Raw genomic sequence first — 19,854 nt, 5'->3', positions numbered from 1 at the left:
CCTCATCTCTACCCCCTCTCTCTGTCCCTCTCTTTCTCTGTCCCTCCATCTTTCTGTCACCACTCTCTCTGGCCGCCCGCTCTGTCCCCCTCTCTCTTTCCCTCCTCTTTCTTTCCACCCTCTCTCTGGCCCCCTCTTTCTGTTCACCCCTCTCTCTGTACCCTCCTCTCCCTCTGTCCCCATCTCTCTGTCCGCCCCGTCTCTCTGTCCCCCATCTCTCTCTTTCTCCTCTCTCTCTGGCACCCCCTCACTCTGTCCCCTCTCTCTGTCCCCACTCTCCCTGCCCCCCCTCTCTCTGTCCCCCTCTCTCTCTGCCCCCCTCTCTCTGTCCCCCTGTCTCTCTGTCCCCCTCTCTCTGCATAGATCTCTGCCCCCTCTGCCGCCCTCTCTCTGTGACCCTCAATCTCTCTGCACCGCCCCCACCCCACCGTCTCTCCCGCTCTCTGTTCCCCTCTCTCGGTCCCCCTCTCTCTCTGCCCCTCTTTCTCTCTGTCCCCCCGCTCTCAGTACGCCCCATCTGTCACCCTCTCTCAATCCTTCTCTCTGTGCCCCCTCTCCGTCCCCCTGCCCCCCTGCTACGCCCCCGTCTCTCTGTCTCCCCTCTCACACTGTCCCGACTCTCTCTGTTCCCCCCTCTCTATCCCCCTCTCTCTGCACCACCTCTCTCTGTCCTCCCTCTCTCTCTGTCCGCCTCTCTCTCTCCACCTCTTCCTCTGTCCCCCTCTCTCTGTCCCCTCACTCTGTCCCCCTCTTCCTCTGTCCCCCTCTCTCTCTTTCCTCCTCAATCTCTGTCACCCCTCTCTCTTCCCCCTCTGCCCCCTCTCTCTGACCCCCTCTCCCTGTGTTCCCTCCTCTCTCAGTCCCCCTCTCTCTCTGTCCCCACTCTCTCTGTCCGCCCGCTCTGTCCCCCTCTCTCTCTGTCCCCACTCTCTCTGTCCGCCCGCTCTGTCCCCCTCTCTCTTCCCCCCTCTTTCTTTCCACCCTCTCTCTGTCACCCCTCTTTCTGTCAACCCCTCTCTATGTACCCTCCGCTCCCTCTGTCCCCACTGTCTGTCCACCCCCTCTCTCTGTCCCCACTCTCTCACTTTCTCCCCTCTCTCTTTCCCCCCGCTCTGTCCCCCTCTGTCTGTCCCCACTCTCTCTATCACCCTCCTCTCTGTCCCCATTCTCTCTGTCCACCCCTCTCTCTGTACCTTCCTCTCAGTCTGTCCCCATCTCTCTGTCCACCCCCCTCTCTCCTTCCCCACTCTCTGTCTGTCCCCTATCTCTGTCCCCCCACTCTCTGTCCCCCCTCTCTGTACCCCCTGCTCTGTCACCCACCTCTCTGTCCCCACTCTCTCTGTCACCTTCTCACTCTGTCCCTTCCTCTCCCTCTGTTCCCATCCCTCTGTCCACCCTCTCTCTCTGTCCGCCTCTCTCTGTCCCCCTCTTTCTCTGTCCCTCCCTCTCTCTGCCCCCACTCTCTGTCCTCCCCCTCTGTCCCCGTTTCTCTTTCTCCCTTCTTTCTTTCCACCCTCTCTCTGTCCCCTCTTTCTGTCCACCCCTCTCTGTGTCCCCCTCTCTCTGTACCCCCTCTCTGTCCGTTCCCCTCTTTCTGTCCCCTCTTCTCTATCCCTCCTCTCTGGCCCCCCTCTCTCTCCGTTCCCCTCTCTCTGACCCCCCTCTCTCTATCCTCTTCTCTCTTTCCCCCTCTCTCTATCCACCTCTCTGACCCCCTCTCTCTGTCCCCCCTTTCTCTATCCCCCTCTCTCTGTACCACCTCTCTCTGTCACCCCTCTCTCTTCCCCCTCTGCCCCCACTGACCCCCACTCCCTCTGTTCCCTCCTCTCTCCGTCCCACTCTCTCTGTTCCCCACTCTCTGCACCCCCTCTCTCTCTGTCCCCCCTCTCTGTCCCTCCCTCTCTCTCTGTCCACCTCTCTGTGTACACCTCTCTGTGCCCCCTCTGCCGCCCTCTCTCTGTGAACCCCACTCTCTCTGCCTCCCACCCCTGTCTCTCCCCTCTCTGTCCCCCTCTCTCGGTCCCCCTCTCTCTGCCCCTCCTTCTCTCTGTCACCACGCTCTCAGTCCGCCCACTCTGAACCCACTCTCTCATTCCCTTCTCTCTGTCCCCCATCTCTGTCCCCCTGCCCCCTCTACTGCGCCCCAGTCTCTCTGTCTCCCCTCTCTCACTGCCCCCACTCTCTCTGTCCCCTCTCTCTCTGTCCCTCCTTCTCCCTGTACGCCCCTCTGTCACCCCTCTCTCTCCCCCCTCCCTCTGTCCCCCCTCTCTCTTTCCCCCTCTCTCTGTCCCACCTCTGTCCCCCCTCTCTCTATCCCCCTCTCTCTGTCCCCCCTCTGTCCCCCCTCTCTCTATCCCCCTCTCTCTGTCCCCCCTCTGTCCCCCCTCTCTCTCCGTTCCCCTCTCTCTGTCCCCCTCTTTCTATCCCCCTTCTCTCTGTCGCCCCCATCCACCTCTCTCTGACCTCTCACGCCTCTTTCTGTCCCTCTCTCACTGTCCCCCCCTCTCAATCCCCCCTGTCTCCACTGTCCCCCCTCGTTTTACCCAACTCTCTGTCCCCCTCTCTCTTTCCCTCTCTCTCTGTACCCCACTCTCCCTGTCACCCCTCTGTCTGTCCCCCCTCCTTCTGTACCCTCCTCTCCCTCTGTGTCCATCTCTCTGTCCACCTCTCTCTCTCTCTGTCCCCCCACTCACTATCACCCTCTCTCTGTCCACACTCTCTCTCTATCCCCTCTCTTTACCCCTTCTCTCCCCATCTCTCCCCTACCTCTCTCTCGCCACTCTCTTGTCCCCCTCTCCATCTCTGTCCCCTCCCTCTCTGACCGCCCCGCTCTCTGTCCACTCGTCTCTGCCCCCCCTCTCTCTGTCCCACCCTCTCTCTGTCCCCACTTTCTCTGTTCACCCCCCTCTCCCTGTCCCCACTCTCTCTGTCCCCCTATCTCTGCCCCCCCCCTCTGTCCCCCCTTCTCTGTACCCCCTGCTCTGTCATGCTCCTCTCTCTCCCCACTCTCTCTGTCACCTTCTCACTTTGTTCCTCCCTCTCCCTCTGTACCCCTCTCTCTGTCCCCCCACTCTCTTCCCCATCTCTCTACGCCCTCTCTCTCTCCTATCACTCCATCCTCTCTCTTCCCCATTCTCTTGTCCCCCTCTCTGTCTGTCCCCCCTCTCTCTCCATCACCTCTCTCTGTCCTCCCTCTCTCTGTCCCCCACTCTCCATGTCACCCCTCTCTCTGTCCCCCCTCTCTCTCTGTCCCCACTTTCTCTCTGTCTCCCTCTCTCTCTGTCGCCTCTCTCAATGCCCCCCTCTCTGTCCCCCCTCTCTCTGTCCCCCACGTCCCCCTCTCTGTCCCCCCTCTCTCTGTCCCCCCTCTCTCTGTCCCCCTTTCTCCCTGCCCCCCCTCTATCTCCGTTCCTCTCTCTCTGCCGCCCCTCTCTCTGGCCCACTCTCTATGTGCCCCCTCTCTCTGTCCCCCTCTCTCCCTGTCACCCCTCTCTCTGTCCCACCCTCCCTCTGTACCCACTCTCTCTCTGTCCCCCTATCTCTGTCCACCCTCTCTGTACCTCCTGCTCTGTCACCCTCCTCTCTGTTCCCACTCTCTCTGTTCACCCCCTCTCTGTACCCTCCTCTCACTCTGTCCCCATCTCGCTGTCCCCCCTCTCTTTGTCCCCACTCTCTCTCTGTCCCCATTTCTCTGTCTCCACTCTCTCTCTCTGTCCCCCCTCTCTGTACCCCATGGTCTGTCACCCTCCTCTCTGTTTCCACTCTCTCTGTCCTCCTTCTCTGTGTCCCCCTCCCTCTGTCCCCCCTCTCTCTATCCCCCTCTCTCTGTCCCCCTCCTCTCAATCCCCCTCTCTCTGTCCCCCCTCTGCCCCGCCTTTCTCTATCCCCCTCTCTCTGTCCCCCCTCTTTCTGTATCCCCTCTCTCTGCCCCCTCTCTCCAAGTCACGCCTCTCTCTGTCCACCCTCTCTCTGTCCCCACTCTCTCTCTGTCTCCCTCTCTCTCTGTCCCCCTCTCTCAATGCCGCCCTCTCTGTCCCCCCTCCCTCTGTCCCCCCCCTTGTCCCCCCTCTCTGTCCCCTCTCTCTCTGTCCCCCCTCTCTCTGTCACCCTTCTCTCTGTCCACCTTCTCTCTGTCCCCCTCCTCTCTGTCCCCCTCCTCTCTGTCTCCCCACCTCTTTTGTCCCCCACTCACTGTCCCCCTCTCTGTCCACCCTCTCTCTCTTCCCCCTCTTTTTAGCCCCCTCTCTCTCCCCATCTCTTCCCTCCCTCTCTCCCCCCACTCTCTTGCCCCCCTCTCTCTCTGCCCCTTCTATCTCTGACCTCCCCTCTCTCTCTGTCCCCACTCCCTCTGTCCCCCCTCTCTCTATCCCCCTCTCTCTGTCCCCCTCCTCTCAGTCCCCCTCTCTCTGTCCCCCCTCTGCCCCGCCTTTCTCTGTCCCCCCTCTCTCTGTCCCCCCTCCTTCTGTATCCCCTCTCTCTGTTCCCCTCTCTCCATGTCACCCCTCTCTCTGTCCACCCTCTCTCTGTCCCCACTCTCTCTGTCTGCCTCTCTCTCTGTCCCCCTCTCTCAATGCCGCCCTCTCTGTCCCACCTCTCTCTGTCCCCCCCTCTGTCCCCCCTCTCTGTCCACTCTCTCTCTGTCCCCTCTCTCTCTGTCACCCCTCTCTCTGTCCATCTTCTGTCTGTCCCCCTCCTCTCTGACCCCCTCTTCTCTGTCTCCCCACCTCTTTTGTCCCCCACTCACTGCCCCCTCTCTGTCCACCCTCTCTCTCGCTTCCCCCTCTTTTTAGACCCCTCTCTCTCCCCATCTCTTCCCTCCCTCTCTCCCCCCACTCTCTTGCCTTCCTCTCTCTCTGCCCCTTCTATCTCTGACCTCCCCTCTCTCTCTGTCCCCACTCTCTCTGTATCCCTCTCTCTCCGTTGACCTCTCTCTGTCTGCCCCCTCCCTCTGTCCCCCCTCTCTCTGCACCACTCTCTCTGTCCCCCTCTCTCTGTGCCCCACTCGGTCCGTTCACCTCTCTCTGTCCTCCCTCTCTCTGTCCCCCTCTCTCAGTCCCCCTCTCCCTCCGTTCCCCTCTCTCTGTCCCCCCTCTCTCTAACCCCCTCTGTCTGTCCCCTTATCTCTATCTCCCTCTCTCTGTCCCCCTCTCTCAGTCCCCCTCTCCCTCCGTTCCCCTCTCTCTGTCCCCCCTCTCTCTAACCCCCTCTGTCTGTCCCCTTCTCTCTATCTCCCTCTCTCTGTACCCCCTCTGTCTCCCCTCTCTCCGTCCCCCCTCTCTCTGTCCCCCCTCTCTCTGTCCCCCTCTCTCCCTGTCACCTCTCTCTCTCTGTCCCCACTCTCTCTCTGTTCCCCTATCTCTGTCTTCACTCTCTCTCTGTTCCCCTCTCTGTAACCCCTGCTCTGTCACCCTCCTCTCTGTTCCCACTCTCTCTGTCCACCCCTCTCTCTGTACCCTCCTCTCACTCTGTCCCCATCTCTCTGTCCACCCCCCTCTCTCTGTCCCCACTCTCTCTGTCCCCCTATCTCTGCCCACCCTCTCTATCCCCCCCTCTCTGTATCCCCTGGTCTGTCACCCTCCTCTCTCTCCCCACTCTCTCTGTCACCTTCTCATTCTGTCCCTTCCTCTCTCTCTGTACCCCTCTCTCTGTCCCCCTCTCTCTGTCCCCCCACTCTGTTCCCCATCTCTCTACGCCCTCTCTCTCCCCTCTCACTCCATCCTCTCTATTCCCCATTCTCTTGTCCCCCTCTCTGTCTGTCCCCCCTCTCTCTCTGATCCCCTCTCTCTATTCCCCCTCTCTGTTTGATCCCCTCTCTCTCTGACCAAGCCCTCTCTGGCCCCCTCCTCTCTGCCCCCTCTCTCTGTCCCTCTCTTTCTCTGTCCCTCCATCTTTCTGTCACCACTCTCTCTGGCCGCCCGCTCTGTCCCCCTCTCTCTTTCCCCCCTCTTTCTTTCCACCCTCTCTCTGCCCCCCTCTTTCTGTCCACCCCTCTCTCTGTACCCTCCTCTCCCTCTGTCCCCATCTCTCTGTCCACCCCGTCTCTCTGTACTCCATCTCTCTCTTTCTCCTCTCTCTCTGGCACCGCCTCACTCTGTCCCCTCTCTCTGTCCCCACTCTCCCTGTCCCCCTGTCTCTGTCCCCCTCTCTCTGTACAGCTCTCTCTGCCCCCTCTGCCGCCCCTCTCTCTGTGACCCTCAATCTCTCTGCACCGCCCCCACCCCACCGTCTCTCCCGCTCTCTGTTCCCCTCTCTCGGTCCCCCTCTCTCTCTGCCCCTCTTTCTCTCTGTCCCCCCGCTCTCAGTACGCCCCATCTGTCACCCTCTCTCAATCCTTCTCTCTCTGTGCCCCCTCTCCGTCCCCCTGCCCCCCTGCTACGTCCCCGTCTCTCTGTCTCCCCTCTCACACTGTCCCGACTCTCTCTGTTCCCCCCCTCTCTATCCCCCTCTCTCTGTACCACCTCTCTCTGTCCTCCCTCTCTCTCTGTCCGCCTCTCTCTCTCCCCCTCTTCCTCTGTCCCCCTCTCTCTGTCCCCTCACTCTGTCCCCCTCTTCCTCTGTCCCCCTCTCTCTGTCCCCTCACTCTGTCCCCCTCTTCCTCTGTCCCCCTCTCTCTCTGTCCTCCTCTCTCTCTGTCACCCCTCTCTCTTCCCCCTCTGCCCCCTCTCTCTGACTCCCTCTCCCTGTGTTCCCTACTCTCTCAGTCCCCCTCTCTCTCTGTCCCCACTCTCTCTGTCCGCCCGCTCTGTCCCCCTCTCTCTCTGTCCCCACTCTCTCTGTCCGCCCGCTCTGTCCCCCTCTCTCTTCCCCCCTCTTTCTTTCCACCCTCTCTCTGTCACCCCTCTTTCTGTCAACCCCTCTCTATGTACCCTCCGCTCCCTCTGTCCCCACTGTCTGTCCACCCCCTCTCTCTGTCCCCACTCTCTCACTTTCTCCCCTCTCTCTTTCCCCCCGCTCTGTCCCCCTCTGTCTGTCCCCACTCTCTCTATCACCCTCCTCTCTGTCCCCATTCTCTCTGTCCACCCCTCTCTCTGTACCTTCCTCTCAGTCTGTCCCCATCTCTCTGTCCACCCCCCTCTCTCCTTCCCCACTCTCTGTCTGTCCCCTATCTCTGTCCCCCCACTCTCTGTCCCCCCTCTCTGTACCCCCTGCTCTGTCACCCACCTCTCTGTCCCCACTCTCTCTGTCACCTTCTCACTCTGTCCCTTCCTCTCCCTCTGTTCCCATCCCTCTGTCCACCCTCTCTCTCTGTCCGCCTCTCTCTGTCCCCCTCTTTCTCTGTCCCTCCCTCTCTCTGCCCCCACTCTCTGTCCTCCCCCTCTGTCCCCGTTTCTCTTTCTCCCTTCTTTCTTTCCACCCTCTCTCTGTCCCCTCTTTCTGTCCACCCCTCTCTGTGTCCCCCTCTCTCTGTACCCCCTCTCTGTCAGTTCCCCTCTTTCTGTCCCCTCTTCTCTGTCCCTCCTCTCTGCCCCCCCTCTCTCTCCGTTCCCCTCTCTCTGACCCCCCTCTCTCTATCCTCTTCTCTCTTTCCCCCTCTCTCTATCCACCTCTCTGACCCCCTCTCTCTGTCCCCCCTTTCTCTATCCCCCTCTCTCTGTACCACCTCTCTCTGTCACCCCTCTCTCTTCCCCCTCTGCCCCCACTGACCCCCACTCCCTCTGTTCCCTCCTCTCTCCGTCCCACTCTCTCTGTTCCCCACTCTCTGCACCCCCTCTCTCTCTGTCCCCCCTCTCTGTCCCTCCCTCTCTCTCTGTCCACCTCTCTGTGTACACCTCTCTCTGCCCCCTCTGCCGCCCTCTCTCTGTGAACCCCACTCTCTCTGCCTCCCACCCCCGTCTCTCCCCTCTCTGTCCCCCTCTCTCGGTCCCCCTCTCTCTGCCCCTCCTTCTCTCTGTCACCACGCTCTCAGTCCGCCCACTCTGAACCCACTCTCTCATTCCCTTCTCTCTGTCCCCCCATCTCTGTCCCCCTGCCCCCTCTACTGCGCCCCAGTCTCTCTGTCTCCCCTCTCTCACTGCCCCCACTCTCTCTGTCCCCTCTCTCTCTGTCCCTCCTTCTCCCTGTACGCCCCTCTGTCACCCCTCTCTCTCCCCCCTCCCTCTGTCCCCCCTCTCTCTTTCCCCCTCTCTCTGTACCGCCTCTGTCCCCCCTCTCTCTATCCCCCTCTCTCTGTCCCCCCTCTGTCCCCCCTCTCTCTATCCCCCTCTCTCTGTCCCCCCTCTGTCCCCCCTCTCTCTCCATTCCCCTCTCTCTGTCCCCCTCTTTCTATCCCCCTTCTCTCTGTCGCCCCCATCCACCTCTCTCTGACCTCTCACGCCTCTTTCTGTCCCTCTCTCACTGTCCCCCCTCTCGCAATCCCCCCTGTCTCCACTGTCCCCCCTCGTTTTACCCAACTCTCTGTCCCCCTCTCTCTTTCCCTCTCTCTCTGTACCCCTCTCTCCCTGTCACCCCTCTGTCTGTCCCCCCTCCTTCTGTACCCTCCTCTCCCTCTGTGTCCATCTCTCTGTCCACCTCTCTCTCTCTCTGTCCCCCCACTCACTATCACCCTCTCTCTGTCCACACTCTCTCTCTATCCCCTCTCTTTACCCCTTCTCTCCCCATCTCTCCCCTACCTCTCTCTCGCCACTCTCTTGTCCCCCTCTCCATCTCTGTCCCCTCCCTCTCTGACCGCCCCGCTCTCTGTCCACTCGTCTCTGCCCCCCCTCTCTCTGTCCCACCCTCTCTCTGTCCCCACTTTCTCTGTTCACCCCCCTCTCCCTGTCCCCACTCTCTCTGTCCCCCTATCTCTGCCCCCCTCTGTCCCCCCTTCTCTGTACCCCCTGCTCTGTCATGCTCCTCTCTCTCCCCACTCTCTCTGTCACCTTCTCACTTTGTTCCTCCCTCTCCCTCTGTACCCCTCTCTCTGTCCCCCCACTCTCTTCCCCATCTCTCTACGCCCTCTCTCTCTCCTATCACTCCATCCTCTCTCTTCCCCATTCTCTTGTCCCCCTCTCTGTCTGTCCCCCCTCTCTCTCCATCACCTCTCTCTGTCCTCCCTCTCTCTGTCCCCCACTCTCCATGTCACCCCTCTCTATGTCCCCCCTCTCTCTCTGTCCCCACTTTCTCTCTGTCTCCCTCTCTCTCTGTCGCCTCTCTCAATGCCCCCCTCTCTGTCCCCCCTCTCTCTGCCCCCCCCGTCCCCCTCTCTGTCCCCCCTCTCTCTGTCCCCCCTCTCTCTGTCCCCCTTTCTCCCTGCCCCCCCTCTATCTCCGTTCCCCTCTCTCTGCCGCCCCTCTCTCTGGCCCACTCTCTATGTGCCCCCTCTCTCTGTCCCCCTCTCTCCCTGTCACCCCTCTCTCTGTCCCACCCTCCCTCTGTACCCACTCTCTCTCTGTCCCCCTATCTCTGTCCACCCTCTCTGTACCTCCTGCTCTGTCACCCTCCTCTCTGTTCCCACTCTCTCTGTTCACCCCCTCTCTGTACCCTCCTCTCACTCTGTCCCCATCTCGCTGTCCCCCCTCTCTTTGTCCCCACTCTCTCTCTGTCCCCATTTCTCTGTCTCCACTCTCTCTCTCTGTCCCCCCTCTCTGTACCCCATGGTCTGTCACTCTCCTCTCTGTTTCCACTCTCTCTGTCCTCCTTCTCTGTGTCCCCCTCCCTCTGTCCCCCCTCTCTCTATCCCCCTCTCTCTGTCCCCCTCCTCTCAATCCCCCTCTCTCTGTCCCCCCTCTGCCCCGCCTTTCTCTATCCCCCTCTCTCTGTCCCCCCTCTTTCTGTATCCCCTCTCTCTGCCCCCTCTCTCCAAGTCACGCCTCTCTCTGTCCACCCTCTCTCTGTCCCCACTCTCTCTCTGTCTCCCTCTCCCTCTGTCCCCCTCTCTCAATGCCCCCCTCTCTGTCACCCCTCCCTCTGTCCCCCCCACTTTGTCCCCCCTCTCTGTCCCCTCTCTCTCTGTCCCCCCTCTCTCTGTCACCCTTCTCTCTGTCCACCTTCTCTCTGTCCCCCTCCTCTCTGTCCCCCTCCTCTCTGTCTCCCCACCTCTTTTGTCCCCCACTCACTGTCCCCCTCTCTGTCCACCCTCTCTCTCTTCCCCCTCTTTTTAGCCCCCTCTCTCTCCCCATCTCTTCCCTCCCTCTCTCCCCCCACTCTCTTGCCCCCCTCTCTCTCTGCCCCTTCTATCTCTGACCTCCCCTCTCTCTCTGTCCCCACTCCCTCTGCCCCCCTCTCTCTATCCCCCTCTCTCTGTCCCCCTCCTCTCAGTCCCCCTCTCTCTGTCCCCCCCTCTGCCCCGCCTTTCTCTGTCCCCCCTCTCTCTGTCCCCCCTCTTTCTGTATCCCCTCTCTCTGTTCCCCTCTCTCCATGTCACCCCTCTCTCTGTCCACCCTCTCTCTGTCCCCACTCTCTCTGTCTGCCTCTCTCTCTGTCCCCCTCTCTCAATGCCGCCCTCTCTGTCTCACCTCTCTCTGTCCCCCCCTCTGTCCCGCCTCTCTGTCCACTCTCCCTCTGTCCCCTCTCTCTCTGTCACCCCTCTCTCTGTCCATCTTCTCTCTGTCCCCCTCCTCTCTGTCCCCCTCCTCTCTGTCTCCCCACCTCTTTTGTCCCCCACTCACTGACCCCTCTCTGTCCACCCTCTCTCTCGCTTCCCCCTCTTTTTAGACCCCTCTCTCTCCCCATCTCTTCCCTCCCTCTCTCCCCCCACTCTCTTGCCTTCCTCTCTCTCTGCCCCTTCTATCTCTGACCTCCCCTCTCTCTCTGTCCCCACTCTCTCTGTACCCCTCTCTCTCCGTTGACCTCTCTCTGTCTCCCCCCTCCCTCTGTCCCCCCTCTCTCTGCACCACTCTCTCTGTCCCCCTCTCTCTGTGCCCCACTCGGTCCGTTCACCTCTCTCTGTCCTCCCTCTCTCTGTCCCCCTCTCTCAGTCCCCCTCTCCCTCCGTTCCCCTCTCTCTGTCCCCCCTCTCTCTAACCCCCTCTGTCTGTCCCCTTCTCTCTATCTCCCTCTCTCTGTACCCCCTCTGTCTCCCCTCTCTCCGTCCCCCCTCTCTCTGTCCCCCCTCTCTCTGTCCCCCTCTCTCCCTGTCACCTCTCTCTCTCTGTCCCCACACTCTCTCTGTTCCCCTATCTCTGTCTTCACTCTCTCTCCGTTCCCCTCTCTGTAACCCCTGCTCTGTCACCCTCCTCTCTGTTCCCACTCTCTCTGTCCACCCCTCTCTCTGTACCCTCCTCTCACTCTGTCCCCATCTCTCTGTCCACCCCCCTCTCTCTGTCCCCACTCTCTCTGTCCCCCTATCTCTGCCCACCCTCTCTATCCCCCCCTCTCTGTATCCCCTGGTCTGTCACCCTCCTCTCTCTCCCCACTCTCTCTGTCACCTTCTCATTCTGTCCCTTCCTCTCCCTCTGTACCCCTCTCTCTGTCCCCCTCTCTCTGTCCCCCCACTCTGTTCCCCATCTCTCTACGCCCTCTCTCTCCCCTCTCACTCCATCCTCTCTATTCCCCATTCTCTTGTCCCCCTCTCTGTCTGTCCCCCCTCTCTCTCTGATCCCCTCTCTCTATCCCCCTCTCTCTTTGATCCCCTCTCTCTCTGACCAAGCCCTCTCTGGCCCCCTCCTCTCTGCCCCCTCTCTCTGTCCCTCTCTTTCTCTGTCCCTCCATCTTTCTGTCACCACTCTCTCTGGCCGCCCGCTCTGTCCCCCTCTCTCTTTCCCCCCTCTTTCTTTCCACCCTCTCTCTGGCCCCCTCTTTCTGTCCACCCCTCTCTCTGTACCCTCCTCTCCCTCTGTCCCCATCTCTCTGTCCACCCCGTCTCTCTGTCCTCCATCTCTCTCTTTCTCCTCTCTCTCTGGCACCCCCTCACTCTGTCCCCTCTCTCTGTCCCCACTCTCCCTGTCCCCCTGCCTCTCTGTCCCCCTCTCTCTGTACAGCTCTCTCTGCCCCCTCTGCCGCCCCTCTCTCTGTGACCCTCAATCTCTCTGCACCGCCCCCACCCCACCGTCTCTCCCGCTCTCTGTTCCCCTCTCTCGGTCCCCCTCTCTCTCTGCCCCTCTTTCTCTCTGTCCCCCCGCTCTCAGTACGCCCCATCTGTCACCCTCTCTCAATCCTTCTCTCTGTGCCCCCTCTCCGTCCCCCTGCCCCCCTGCTACGTCCCCGTCTCTCTGTCTCCCCTCTCACACTGTCCCGACTCTCTCTGTTCCCCCTCTCTCTATCCCCCTCTCTCTGTACCACCTCTCTCTGTCCTCCCTCTCTCTCTGTCCGCCTCTCTCTCTCCCCCTCTTCCTCTGTCCCCCTCTCTCTGTCCCCTCACTCTGTCCCCCTCTTCCTCTGTCACCCTCTCTCTCTGTCCTCCTCTCTCTCTGTCACCCCTCTCTTCCCCCTCTGCCCCCTCTCTCTGACTCCCTCTCCCTGTGTTCCCTACTCTCTCAGTCCCCCTCTCTCTCTGTCCCCACTCTCTCTGTCCGCCCGCTCTGTCCCCCTCTCTCTTCCCCCCTTTTTCTTTCCACCCTCTCTCTGTCCCCCTCTTTCTGTCAACCCCTCTCTATGTACCCTCCTCTCCCTCTGTCCCCACTCTCTGTCCACCCCCTCTCTCTGTCCCCACTCTCTCACTTTCTCTCCTCTCTCTTTCCCCCCGCTCTGTCCCCCTCTTTCTGTCCCCACTCTCTCTATCACCCTCAGTCTGTCCCCATCTCTCTGTCCACCCCCCTCTCTCCTTCCCCACTCTCTGTCCCCTATCTCTGTCCCCCCACTCTCTGTCCCCCATCTCTGTACCCCCTGCTCTGTCACCCACCTCTCTGTCCCCACTCTCTCTGTCACCTTCTCACTCTGTCCCTTCCTCTCCCTCTGTTCCCATCTCTCTGTCCCCCCATCTCTCTCCCCCTGCCCCATCTACTGCGCCCCAGCCTCTCTGTCTCCCCTCTCTCACTGCCCCCACTCTCTCTGTCCCCTTTCTCTCTGTCCCACCTTCTCCCTGTACGCCCCTCTGTCACCCCTCTCTCTCCCCCCTCCTTCTGTCCCCCTCTCTCTATCCCCCTCTCTCTGTCCCCCCTCTCTCTCCGTTCCCCTCTCTCTCTGTCCCCCTCTTTATGTCCCCCTTCTCTCTGTCAACCCATCCACCTCTCTCTGACCCCTCACGCCTCTTTCTGTCCCTCTCTCGCTGCCCCCCCCCTCTCAATCCCCCCTGTCTCCACTGTCCCCCCTCGTTTTACCCAACTCTCTGTCCCCCTCTCTCTGTCCTCCTCTCTGGCCCCCCTCTCTCTCCGTTCCCCTCTCTCTGTCCCCCCTCTCTCTATCCTCTTCTCTCTATCCCCCTCTCTCTATCCACCTCTCTGTCTCCCCTCTCTCTGTCCCCCCTCTCTCTATCCCCCTCTCTCTGTACCACCTCTCTCTGTCCCCCTCTTTCTCTGTCCCTCCCTCTCTCTGTCCCCACTCTCTGTCCTCCCTCTCTGTCCCCGTTTCTCTTTCTCCCTTCTTTCTTTCCACCCTCTCTCTGTCCCCTCTTTCTGTCCACCCCTCTCTGTGTCCCCCTCTCTCTGTACCCCCTCTCTGTCCGTTCCCCTCTTTCTGTCCCCTCTTCTCTATCCCTCCTCTCTGGCCCCCCTCTCTCTCCGTTCCCCTCTCTCTGTCCCCCCTCTCTCTATCCTCTTCTCTCTATCCCCCTCTCTCTATCCACCTCTCTGTCTCCCCTCTCTCTGTCCCCCCTCTCTCTATCCCCCTCTCTCTGTACCACCTCTCTCTGTCACCCCTCTCTCTTCCCCCTCTGCCCCCACTGACCCCCTCTCCCTCTGTTCCCTCCTCTCTCCGTCCCACTCTCTCTGTCCCCCACTCTCTGCACCCCCTCTCTCTCTGTTCCCCCCCCCCCTCTGTCCCTAGCTCTCTCTCTGTCCACCTCTCTGTGTACACCTCTCTCTGCCCCCTCTGCCGCCCTCTCTCTGTGAACCCCACTCTCTCTGCCTCCCACCCCTGTCTCTCCCCTCTCTGTCCCCCTCTCTCGGTCCCCCTCTCTCTGCCCCTCCTTCTCTCTGTCACCACGCTCTCAGTCCGCCCACTCTGAACCCCCTCTCTCATTCCCTTCTCTCTGTCCCCCCATCTCTCTCCCCCTGCCCCATCTACTGCGCCCCAGTCTCTCTGTCTCCCCTCTCTCACTGCCCCCACTCTCTCTGTCCCCTTTCTCTCTGTCCCTCCTTCTCCCTGTACGCCCCTCTGTCACCCCTCTCTCTCCCCCCTCCCTCTGTCCCCCTCTCTCTATCCCCCTCTCTCTGTCCCCCCTCTCTCTCCGTTCCCCTCTCTCTCTGTCCCCCTCTTTATGTCCCCCTTCTCTCTGTCACCCCATCCACCTCTCTCTGACCCCTCACGCCTCTTTCTGTCCCTCTCTCGCTGTCCCCCCCTCTCAATCCCCCCTGTCTCCACTGTCCCCCCTCGTTTTACCCAACTCTCTGTCCCCCTCTCTCTGTCCCTCTCTCTCTGTACCCCTCTCTCCCTGTCACCCCTCTGTCTGTCCCCCCTCTTTCTGTACCCTCCTTTCCATCTGTCTCCATCTCTCTGTCCACCTCTCTCTCTCTGTCCCCCCACTCACTATCACCCTCTCTCTGTCCACACTCTCTCTCTATCCCCTCTCTTTACACCCTCTCTCCCCATCTCTCCCCTACCTCTCTTTTGCCACTCTCTTGTCCCCCTCTCCATCTCTGTCCCCTCCCTCTCTGACCGCCCCCCTCTCTGTCCCCTCGTCTCTGCCCCCCTCTCTCTGTCCCACCCTCTCTCTGTCACCACTTTCTCTGTTCACCCCCCTCTCCCTGTCCCCACTCTCTCTGTCCCCCTATCTCTGCCCCCCCTCTGTCCCCCCGTCCCCCCTTCTCTGTACGCCCTGCTCTGTCATGCTCCTCTTTCCCCCTCTCTCTCTGTCACCTCCTCACTCTGTCCCTCCCTCTCTCTGTCCCCCCACTCTCTTCCCCATCTCTCTATGCCCTCTCTCTCTCCTATCACTCCATCCTCTCTCTTCCCCATTCTCTTGTCCCCCTCTCTGTCTGTCCCCCCTCTCTCTCTGATCCCCTCTCTCTATCCCCCTCTCTCTTTGACCCCCTCTCTCTCTGACCGCCCCCTCTCTGGCCCCTTCCTCTCTGCCCCCTCTCTCTGTCCCTCTCTTTCCCTGTCCCTCCATCTTTCTGTCACCACTCTCTCTGTCCGCCCGCTCTGTCCCCATCTCTCTTTCCCCCTCCTTCTTTCCACCCTTTCACTGTCCCCCTCTTTCTGTCCACCCCTATCTCTGTACCCTCCTCTCCTTCTGTCCCCATCTCTCTGTCCACCCCGTCTCTCCATCCCCCATCTCTCTCTTTCTCCCCTCTCTCTGGCACCCCCTCTCTCGGTCCCCACTCTCTCTCTGTCACCCTGTCTCTGAACCCCTCTCTCTCTGTCACCCCTCTCTCTTCCCCCTCTGACCCCCCTCTGACCAGCTCTCCCTCTGTTCCCTCCTCTCTCTGTCCTTCTTTCTCTGTCCCCCCTCTCTCTCTCGGTTCCCCCGCTCTGTCCCCCTCTCTCGATCCCCACTCTCTCTGCCCCCTCTCTCTCTGTCCCCCTCTCTCTTTCCTCTCTCTCTCTCTGTATCCCCCTCTCTCGCTGTCTTCCTCTCACTGTCCCCCCACTCTCTGTCCCCCCCCTCTCTGTCCCCCCCTCTCTCTCTGTCCCCCTGTCTCTCTGTACCCCTCTCTCAGTACAGCTCTCTCTGCCCCCTCTGCCGCCCCTGTCTCTGTGACCCCCAATCTCTCTGCACCCCCCCCCCACCCCACCGTCTCTCCCGCTCTCTGTCCCCCTCTCTCGGTCCCCCTCTCTCTCTGCCTCTCCTTCTCTCTTTTTCCCCGCTCTCAGTACGCCCCATCTGTCACCCTCTCTCATTCCCCCTCTCTGTGCCCCTTCTCCGTCCCCCTGCCCCCCTACTACGCCCCCGTCTCTCTGTCTCCCCTCTCTCACTGTCCCGACTCTCTCTGTTCCCCCTCTCTCCATCCCCCCTCTCTCTGTACCACCTCTCTCTGTCCTCCCTCTCTCTCTGTCCGCCTCTCTCTCTCCCTCCTCTTCCACTGTCCCCCTCACTCTGTCCCCCCGTCTTCCTCTGTCCCCCTCTCTCTCTGTCCTCCTCTCTCTCTGTCACCCCTCTCTCTGACCCCCTCTCCCTCTGTTCCCTCCTCTCTCTGTCCCCACTCTCTCTGTCCGCCCGCTCTCTATCCCCCTCTCTCTGTCCTCCGTTCTCTGTCCCCTCCCTCCCTCTCTGCCCCCCTCTCTCTCTGCCCCTCTCTCTCTGCCCTTTCTCTCTGCCCCCCTCTCTGTCCCCCTCTCTCTGTCCCCCTCTCTCTGACCCCCTCTCTTTGTCCCCTCTCTCTGCGTCCCCCCTTCTCTCTCTGTCCCCTCCCTCTCTCTGTCCCCCTCTCTCTGTCCCCCGTCCCCTCTCTCTCTGTCACCCCCTCTCTGTTCCCCCCTCTCTGTCCCCCTCTCTCGGTCCCCCTATACTCCTCTCTCTGCCCCCCTCTGTACCCCACTTTTTCTGTCCCCACTGTCTCTTTCCCTCCTCTCCCCGCTCTGTATTCCTGTCTGTCCCCCTTCTCTGTTCCGTCACTCTCTCTCCACCCCTCTCTCTCTGTCCCCCCTCTCTCTCTGCCCCTCTTTCTCTGTCACTCTCTCTCTCTGTCACCTCCCTCTCTCTGTCCCACTCTCTCTGTACCCCCTCTCCCCCCTCTGTCCTGCATCTCTCTGTCCCCCTCTGTCTCTGTCCCCCTCTCTCTGTCCCCCTCTCTCTCTGTCCCCTCTCTCTGCCCCCTCTCTCTGTCCCCCTCTCTCTGTGCCCCCTCTCTCGGTGTCCCCCTCTCACTCCCTCCTCTCTCTGTCACCTCCCTGTCTGTCCCCCCGTCCCCATCTGTCCCCCACTCTCTCCATCCCCCACTATCTGTCGCCTCTCTCTGTCCCCAACTCTCTGTCCCCCTCTCTCTGTTCCCCACTCTCTGCCTCCCCCTCTCTGTCCCCCTTTCTCTGTTTTGTCTCTCAGTCCCCCTCTCTCTGTCCCCCTCTCTCTCCCGTTCTCTTTGTCCGCATCTCTCTGTCATCCCTTTCTCTCTGTCCCTCTCTCCCTGTCCCCCTCTCTCTGCCCCCATCTCTCTGACCCCTCTCTCTGTCCCCCTTTCTCTGTCCCCCTCTCTCAGTCCCCCTCTCTCTGTCCCCCTCTCTCTCCCGTTCTTTCTGTCCCCATCTCTCTGTCCCCCCTTCTCTCTGTCCCTCTCTCTCTGTCCCCCTCTCTCTGTGCCCCTCTCTCTCTGTCCTCCTCTCTCAGTCCCCCTCTCTCTGACCCCTCTCTCTTTCCCTCTTTCTCTGTCCCTCTCTCTCTGTCCCCCTCTCTCTGTTCCCCTCTCTCCCGTTCTCTCTGTCCCCATCTCTCTGTCCCCATCTTTCTGTCCCCATCTCTCTGAACCCCTCTCTCTGTCCCCCCTTTCTCTCTGTACCTCTCTCTCTGTCCCCCTCTCTCTGTCCCCCTCTCTCTGTCCACCTCTCTCTCTGTTCCCCTCTCTCTCTGTCCCCCTCTCTCTGTCCCCATCTCTCTCTGTCCCCCTCTCTCTCTCTGTCCCCCTCCCTCTCTGTCCCTCTCTCTCTGTCTCCCCTCTCTCTGTCCCCTACTCTCTGACCCCTCTCTCGTTATGTCTTCCACTATTTCTCTCTCTCTCCCTCACCTTTTCTCTCCCTTGCCCCCCCCCCCCCCTTCTCTCTCTCTCCCTCTCTCCCTGCTCCTTCACTCTCTCTCTACCATCTCTCACTCTCGATCCACCTACCTCGGTCTCTCTTTCTCCCCACCTCCCTCAGTTTCTCTCTGACTAAATATCTCTTCCTCCTGCCCCTCCCTCCCTCTCTGACGCAGCCTGTCTCCCTGACGCGTCCACCTCCCTCTGATCCAGATACTGGGAAGGCGGGTAGTGGGTGGTGCTGTGGCTGCATGTGGTTGGAGGGGTGGTTGTGAGATGATAGAGAGATGTGGGAGGTGAGAGGAGGGGGAAAAATGGAGTAGAGACGGAATTGCGGGAGGGAGACAGCCGGCAGGACAGAGAGAGTGCAGGGGAGGGGGAGAGGAAAGAGTGGAAGCAGGTGGAGAGAGTGGGGGAGAGGAAATGGGGAGGACAGGTTGGAATGGGAGGGACAGAGGGAGTTAAACCCAGCTCCTGAGCTCAGGGCGCGGTGCCCTCCCCTTCCCTGAGGACCAGGACTTGGGGCTGAGTCTGTCTCTCTCCAGCTCAGTTTCTCCAACACAAAGACACACAACAACATCGGTCACTCTGCTGCTCGGCACGCTTTAATCAACATTTGTATTGGTTACAAATGGAAATGATGGATACAGTCAGTGGGATGGTGCCTTTTCTCACCGACCCCTGAGTTGTGAGAAACATTGAAATGTTTCCCTGTAACCCCCCTGTGGGATAAGGATGGACAACCCAGTGCTACCCTCAGTCTGTTACCATAGCGACAGGCTGCTCCATCGCTGAAACACTGAACTGAAAAGAGAAAATCCCGGATGGGATTAATGAAGGAATTTGATGGATGGATGGATTTGGGTGAAGGGATATTTCAGCACATTCTTCAGCTGCTGCCTGAACTTAGTCTGGGTCACGGCATAAATCGCGGTGTTTGTGCAGCAACTGAGGAGCTGCAGCATGAAGCCCAATTCCCGCACAGAGTAATGGAGATACACAGACCGATACCCAAACTCATACAACCGTCTCCATATAGAAAACAGCATTAACGTTGACCATAACAGGATGAAATTGGCCGAGATCACAAACAGTAAAATGATGGATTTTGTTCGGTTTCTCATTTCAGTGTCAGACTGAGCGTCCCCATTGGTGTGAGTGCGGAGTCTCCTGCGGGCTCTGCTGGTCACTACAATGTGTCTGACGGTGAGAACATTGAGCAGCAGAATCAGGAGAAATGGGACACACGGGGTTAGAATGTGGTGGAGGAACTCGATTGTGACCCAGACACTGGATAGTCGAACAGCGAGTGTTACATCACAAAACCAGGGGCGGTTCCGCAGCCAATACCGAGCCGAGAGCATAAAATACCAGGAAATGTTCTTTAAACAGCTCAGCACAGTCACTGCTCCCAGAACCACAGCCGCCGTCTTCTCACTGCAATATTTACTTTTCAGCTTCTGGCAACAAATGGCCACAAACCGATCAAAGGTGAAAGTGACGGTGAACCAGACAGAGCAGTCAGTGGCTGCATAAAGCAGGACGGCGTGGATATTACACACGGGGACGGAGTCCCTCAGGAAATAAAACTGTTCCCAATAAACAATGGGAATGTGTCTCAGGATCAGGTCAAGGATAATGATCAGGAGATCCGCCGCTGCCATGGCCCCCAGGTAACGTCTGACACATGGAGACAATCCACAATCTTTATAAAGCAGGACGTAGATGGTCACTACGTTAACTGTGAGGAAGGAAAACAAACCCATTATCCATCAGCCTGGAGGCAAAGGGACCCGTTTGATCGGGGACCCAGTGAGATTTTCAAATGTGTCCCTGTATTCAGGGATTTATTAAAATAATTGGAGCTGGAATAACAAATGGGAAGGTCGGCATTAATGACAAAAATGGCAGTTATAGAATGTCGGGGACAGAACGTTCCGGGGAATGTCAGTTATGGAATGTCGGGGACAGAGAGTTCTGGGGAATGTCAGTTATAGAAGGTCAGGGACAGAACGTTCCGGGGAATGTCAGTTATAGAATGTCAGGGGCAGAACGTTCCGGGGAATGTCAGTTATAGAATGTCGGGGACAGAACGTTCCGGGCAATGTCAGTTATAGAATGTCGGGGGCAGAACGTTCCGGGGAATGTCAGTTATAGAATGTCGGGGACAGAA

At 59.7% G+C, this 19,854-nt stretch overlaps 1 long non-coding RNA gene across 1 annotated transcript in view; it reads left to right on the top strand.

Annotated features, from left to right (window-relative positions):
- LOC148135334 (uncharacterized) overlaps positions 1-19,396 on the top strand; it is a 98,720-nt gene extending 79,324 nt beyond the window's left edge. Inside the window, exon 3 of the long non-coding RNA XR_015755386.1 lies at positions 19,139-19,396. This is a non-coding gene — a long non-coding RNA (uncharacterized LOC148135334). The remainder of the gene's footprint in view (positions 1-19,138) is intronic.
- Positions 19,397-19,854: the final 458 nt, after the last annotated feature.

Source organism: Chiloscyllium plagiosum, unplaced genomic scaffold, assembly GCF_037043375.1.
Source record: "Chiloscyllium plagiosum isolate Xiang-an unplaced genomic scaffold, Cpla_swu_hap1 HiC_scaffold_50, whole genome shotgun sequence".
Classification (NCBI taxonomy): domain Eukaryota; kingdom Metazoa; phylum Chordata; class Chondrichthyes; order Orectolobiformes; family Hemiscylliidae; genus Chiloscyllium; species Chiloscyllium plagiosum.
Note: the sequence above shows the minus strand (reverse complement) of the source record. Positions and strands in the feature narration are given on the sequence as shown.